This window comes from Gallinula chloropus, assembly GCF_964237585.1.
Source record: "Gallinula chloropus genome assembly, chromosome: 2".
Lineage (NCBI taxonomy): Eukaryota > Metazoa > Chordata > Aves > Gruiformes > Rallidae > Gallinula > Gallinula chloropus.
The window spans coordinates 115,122,364-115,129,111 of record NC_140086.1 but is presented as its reverse complement, the minus strand read 5'-3'; positions in this window follow the sequence as shown (position 1 = coordinate 115,129,111).

Genomic DNA, 6,748 nt, shown 5'->3' with positions numbered 1-6,748 from the left:
TTCATGAGGTACTGACTAAAACCCCCATCCCTGAGACACCTGACGAGAAGGGAGAGAAATTATGAATAAAGTTACGTGCACAGACAAGGGAGGTGTGAGGGGATGTGTTTTAAAATCTGGTTTTACTTCTCACCCTACTCTGCCTTCTCTGTTTGTGTGAATGCAACTGAAGTGGTTTGACCCTGGCTGGAGGCCAGTCACACACCTCAGCCGCTCTGTCACTCCCCTTTCCAGCTGGACAGGGGAGAAAATATATATTGAGAGGCTCAGGGACAGATCATTCTGCAATCAGTGTCACGGGCAAAACAGACTCATCACAGAATAAAGGACAGAAAACTAATTTATGACACTGCCCTGCACACCCAGTGACACCAGAGTCAGGTAATGAGAAGTGCAGCCAGATCTTAAAACATCTCCCCCCACCCCTCCCTTCTTAGCAGACTTGACTTTAGTCATGATTTCTCTCCCTTCTCCCCCTGCCCAGGTGTCACAGGGGAAGACAGGGATGGGGGTTTCTGTCAGTTCCTCAGGAGTTGTTTACCTTCTTAGCCAGTGGAGGGGTCATTCCTCTCCCCCTGCTCCAGTGTGGGGTTCCACCCACAGGAGACAGTCCTCCACGAACTTCTCTAACTTTATTCCCAAATTCTCTACCTACTCCCCCTGAGTGGCACAGGGGGATGGGCAATGGGTGTTAAGGTGAGTTCATCACAGGTTGTCTCTGCTACTTCTTCCTCCTCAGGGGGAGGACTCCCCACTCTCCTCCCCTGCTCCAGTGTCACGTCCTTCCCACGGGAGACAGTTCATCAAGAACTGTCCTGCAGCCCTTCTGTGAGGACTATGGGACAGGTGCTGGAGTCCATTTGCCCAAGCTGGCAAGAGGATGGTCCCTCCCCAGTACCACTGAGCATCTCTGCTCAGGGATCTCTCCCTCCTTTCAGAGGTTTCATTGATTGCTGTGAGGCTGTGAGTGTGAGGCTGTGATCCAGGCCTTCTCAAGCACTGTAGCCCCGTAGCATGAGAGTAGCAGCCTTTCCCTTCTCACATTCTCACTGCAGCCTAAAGGACATTTTCCCCCTGTTGCAGCTGCAGCACTGCTTGCAAAGGAGGCAGGGGATGTTTTCTGCTGCTTAGAGGATTTCCTGCCCCAGAGGCAGCTGCCTTCCACCGCAGTAGTAACATCAGGAGCTGGACCTGAGCTCAACGTCTCCTGACAGCCAAACTGCTTTGAGCTGCTACTGCTGCCTTCCTGTGAGATAGAAGAGGTGAGACTCACATCCCAGAGCTGCATGGCCATCAGGAGCTGCCATGTGTTATTGTGGTCAGCCAGGAGCACCCCTGTGGGTCTCAGAGCTCACCTCCTATCTGAAGGGACAAGCCTGCTGCCCTGCTGGCGTCTGTGAGGGCACTGACACACAGGAGAGCATGAAGCATCTTCCTGGATCTGTGCAAACTGCTGGGCAGCTGAGGGTAACACCAAATTTTAGGTGTTACCCTCAAGAACTGGGAGCACAAGAAGCTGGGTGCACAAGAAGCAGACAGCTGCTGAGGGCAGATCATCCTGCACAGCTCCCGTGTCTATTCACCTGCTTGCATGGAAAGCGCATGCACTACGGTTGTTACACTGGTCCCGACAACATCTGATCTTTACCTTTATCTTTTGCTTTTGTGCAGAGATGATGAAGGTTAAAGAGGATTCAGGACCATGTAGGCACACTACATAGTCAGATATTGTCCTGTTGTGGCTTCAGTGTGTCATCTTAAAACAGACCACAGTGTAGCCAGCAGGTCAAAGGAGGTGATCCTCCCCTTCTACTCTGCCCTGGTCAGGCCCCACCTGGAGTATTGTGTCCACTTCTGGGCTCCTTGGTATAAAAAGGACAGGGATCTCCTGGAGAGAGTCCAAAGAAGGGCTACGAAGATGATTAAGGGCCTGGAGCATCACCCCTATGAGGAAAGGCTGAGTAAGTTGGGACTGTTCAGCCTTAAGAAGAGAAGACTAAGGGGGGACCTAATTAAAGTCTATAATTATCTGAAGCAGGGGATGCAGGGGGAATCGGCCAGCCCCTTTTCAGTGGTCTGTGGGGACAGGCCAAGGGCAATGGCTGCAAGTTGGAGCACAGGAAGTTCTGCACCAACATGCGGAAAAACCTTTTTCACAGTGAGGGTGACAGAGCCCTGGGACAGGCTGCCCTGGGGGGTCGTGGAGTCTCCTTCTCTGGAGATATTCAAGACCCGCCTGGACACCTATCTGAGTGATATGTCCTAGGGAGCTGCTTTGGCAGGGGGATTGGACCTGATGATCTCTCGAGGTCCCTTCCAACCCCTACAATTGTATGATTCTATGAATTGTAGCCAACATTAAAGCTTAAACCTAAAGCTCATACTTGTTGTCTTTTCACTTATTGGTGCTCACTGCATCAGAGGGTACCTTCAACGGAGGGTGTCTGTTAGAAAGATGGAGTCTTTGTCTGAGGCCACCCACGGCGCTCTTCATGTTTGGGTGGAAAGGCTGTGACAAGCTGGGTTGCTGCGATGGCATCGGCGGGGTGCATCTTGCACAAAGGCCACTCGCCGCACTGTGCAAACCTGTGTAGGAGGTAACACACACTTCAGGTGTTGCCGGCTGTCGAGTAGTGTGGCCCTTTCCCATGTATCTTATGTCGTGGGGGGGGCTGGGAGACAGCTGTGGGATGAAAGCCCTGCTGGGTCAGAGTAAGATCCCAAGGAGAGCTGGTGGAAATCCAGAGCTGTTTGGGGCTTTACTTCAGTGCCAGTCACTGAGAGTGTCCTGCGGGGTGCATGTTTCGGGAAGGGAGGTTGATGGGGACTGGGCAACGTCAGGTTTACTGTTGAACTCGATGAACTTAAAGGTCTTTTCCACATCTGAGCTGCTTCCCCTCTCCCAAACACAGGAGCTGCAGGTGACGGGTGAGGGCCCATTGCAGACACCTGGGAGGTGTTATTAAAAATTTCTTCCACTGACAATATTAATGTCCAATTTTCCAAGTGAAAAGAGGATATAAACCATTGAGGAGACAAACGTTTCTGTTACTCTACGTGGCTAACTCACTGGGGTTATTCAACTTCTATGTTAAATGCATCACAGAGGGAAAGGCATTTCCCAGTCACTATCCTTGTCTCAAATTGCTCCTGCCCCACTTACAGTTGAGCTTGGCTGGCTGTCAGGTGCTGCAGATCTCCCCTTCATACCGTCAAAGGACAAGGGGAGGAGATACGACAAAGGACTGAGGTGAGGACAAGGAGATTGCTCAGCAATGACTGTCATGGGCAAAACAGATTCAATTTGGGGAAATTAATTTATTGCCAATTAAACACAGTAGAATAATAAGAACAAATCTTGAGAACACCTCCCCCATAACTGTTCCCTTCTTCCCAGGCTCAACCTTCTCACAGAAGCCACCCCGCAGCCCCTTGCTACCAAAACCTTGCCATGTAAACCCATGTGGTGAATGTGCCAGGTCATCAGATCCACACAGCCCAATACATCTGATTATCCATTTCCTCCACCTGGCTGGAGGCAGGGCCCCTCTAATCATGCTCATCATTTTTGCTGCTCACTTCTTGAAAAAACACTTAGAGGACCCTTCAAGAGCATCACAAGTACAATTACAATTAGACAGTCTGGTCGGCTGCCTACTGGAAACTTCAATGAACAGGTACCTTTCTCTTACACTTGATAGAAGTCACTTTCAGAGGCTGAGGGTTTGGGACTTCTTTCCAATCTCACTGACAGGGAGAGATCATCCCGCAATCAGCGTCACGGGCAAAACAGACTCAACACAGAATAAAGGACAGAAAACTCTGATTTATGACACTGCACTGCACACCCAGTGGCACCACAGTTGGGTAATGAGAAGTACAACCAGATCTTAAAGCACCTCCCCCCACCCCTCCCTTCTTAGCAGACTTGACCTTAGTCATGATTTCTCTCCCTTCTTCCCTGCACTGTGTCACAGCGGAAGACAGGGATGGGGGGAATGGGGGTTTCAGTCAGTTCCTCACAAGATGTTCTCCTTCTTAGCTGGGGCAGGGCATGGGTCAGGGTGGGGATGGGTGAGCGGCATTCCTCACACCCTTCCCATGCTGCATTGTGGGGTCCCACCCATGGGAGACAGTCCTCCACAAACTTCTCCAACGTGAGCCCTTTCCCATGGAGATTCAGCTCTTCACCAGCTGCCCCAGCATGGGTCACTGCTATGGGGTGCAGTCATATATCACAGAATATCTCTCAGTCTCTCAGGTCCAGACTGCTCCAGCCTTGGGGCTGTGTGGCTACCAAGGATCAGGGAAGGGGAATGTACAAAGGCCATTTGCCACACTGTGCAAACCTGTGTAGGACTTGCTTAGAGAAAAAGGGTATGATTAAGACCCGTGCTGTTGAACCACACTAGCAAAAAGTGGGATCTATGAGGACATGCCAGCTTAGGGGTTGCTAGATCCCCAGGGAAATGGTGTGAAGTGGGACCTGATGGATTCTTCCATATCTTTACTGCTCTGAGCTGCAGGACTGCCACTTTATCACAGACATTACAGCGTCTTGTTCCAAAACAGCATCCTGGAGTATAAAACTAGTCGATATCTGCCTTTATCTGGCATTATTCTGAAGCCTCCTTCCTAAGACAACATGGTAACAATGCTAATCTTTGGTAGAATTGCCATCTTTCAAGTCACTTGTTCAGGCTGCTGCATACAGACTGGGGATGAGGATGGGAGGTTCTCAATTGATCCTTTCCGGAGGAGTCCTCCCAGCCAGCACTGCTTCTCTGCCTCTTTCTGCCATGGGAGCATCCTGGAGGTCAGAACCAGCCGAAAGTTTTATGAGGGGAAAACCCCCAAATATTAATGAAGGGTATTCTTATCCCACACCTCTCTGGGCTGAGAGATGCTCCAGCGCAGGAAAGGGCCTGCATTGGCATGCACAAAACTCCCAGCACCCCTGGTAATTGTATCGTGCACAGGATAAACCTTGTTTATTTTTCAGCCTCTTGAAAATACTGACTTACTATACCAGCTATGAAGCACCGTGGAAATTATTACCTGTACCAGAAGAGGATCCAGAAAGGATCCCGACAGAGACAAAGTAAGTCTGACTTCAGGTATTGTGTCTGGATGTCAAAAAACTTGGAGAAATTGGAAGAGAATTATATGCTTGGCCTGAATATGTCAATTTTGAGTGTAACATGTGGGCTGGCACCCATATTTTGGTTAACATTTGCAACTCGAAGGCGGCAAGTAATGCTGGGCAAAGCGAAGCTGTTGCTGTACTACGCCCAGTATTAACGCACGGCCTTGGCGTGGTCTTCCTGTGCACATCTGCATTTCTGCTGACTGGGATAAAACACCAGAGCACACAGAGGCAGATAACAGAAATCCCCACCTCACTAGAGCAGTCAGCAGTCTGCTGACAGGTGCCTCTGCGGGGGCCTCATCCAGCCCAGCGTGCTTTCCGGCCGTCGGAGGAGCCAACGCAACCCTGACGTCAGCAGCTGCGTCAGGCTTACTGCGTAGGATGAGGTACACGCGAGAGAAGAGCACTGCCCAGTGAACAGCCACGTCTGCCGGTTACCTCAGTAAAGGCTGGTTTGCTTCACCCTACTCTGGTGTCCAGGCAGACATCCCACTAACAGTAATGAAGGTGCAACACGTGCGTCTGCATCACCAAGAGAATGATCCCCTTCATCACCTGGAACTCTCTGAAGATGTTCAGCCTCCGTAATCCTCCATGTGCTTGGGCGTAGAGAAGTTAAAGCATTGGAGTTTTGAGGGAACAGGGCACTCCAGCACCATAAAGAGTCACATCTCCCCACTATTAGCTGCCTGGATAACCATACCTGTCATAGAGGATCCTGCAGCACAGGTTCAGGAGGAGCTTCAGATAAGACTATCATGCCTTCAGCACTCCATGATCATCATTTCTACAGAAAAAACAGAACAAAACCAGCCTGCTAAGTGACAAAGTGCAGCAAAGCGATCATTTCCTAAAGCTCTGACCATTTCCTGACCCATACTTGGAGATAAATGTGACCTTTCCAGAAAACATGAATGCAGTGCCAAGGCACAGGCTGAACATGGGAAATGATCTGCAGGGGTAAAGCATGGTCTGAACTTCAGCTCGACCAAAGGGAGATGGCATACTGAGAAACCGAGCAGAGACGAGGTGCTTTGTTCATTTTTCCATTCCCTTTGATCATCAGCCCACAAATAAGCTTCTTCTGTTTCAAAGACGTCATAGATCTCTCAGAAGCATGATAGCTGCCACAGAGGAACATTCTGTGACTCATTCCCGAACCTGAACGCTGCTGCTGAACTTACTGATGGATGGCTGTGGGGCTCCTATCAGATACAAGAATGTGAATCATGATCCAAAAGAAAATACCCATTTCGGTACCATTCCATCGACCCAGCACCCAACCCAGAGCAAGGGTTGTGCAGGTCTTGGTGGATCAGCAGAGAGATTCATGTCTGGCTGGGCAGGCTGTAGTCTTTCAGGAAGGCCACGGGGGTTTCTCCATGATGTTTGCCCCTGGGACGGATGTTGCCACAAATCCTTGATGAACACTTAGCACGGCACAAAGGATGAGAGGAGATTTCATCTGGGGTCTTCAGAAAATATTTGTCTTTAGCAGTAGCCACAGATAATGCAGTGGGCTGTACTCCCAGGTCAGTGACAGCCTGTGTTGTACTGTCACCAACTAAAGTGAACTCAAACACAAGTTGGTCAGAAATG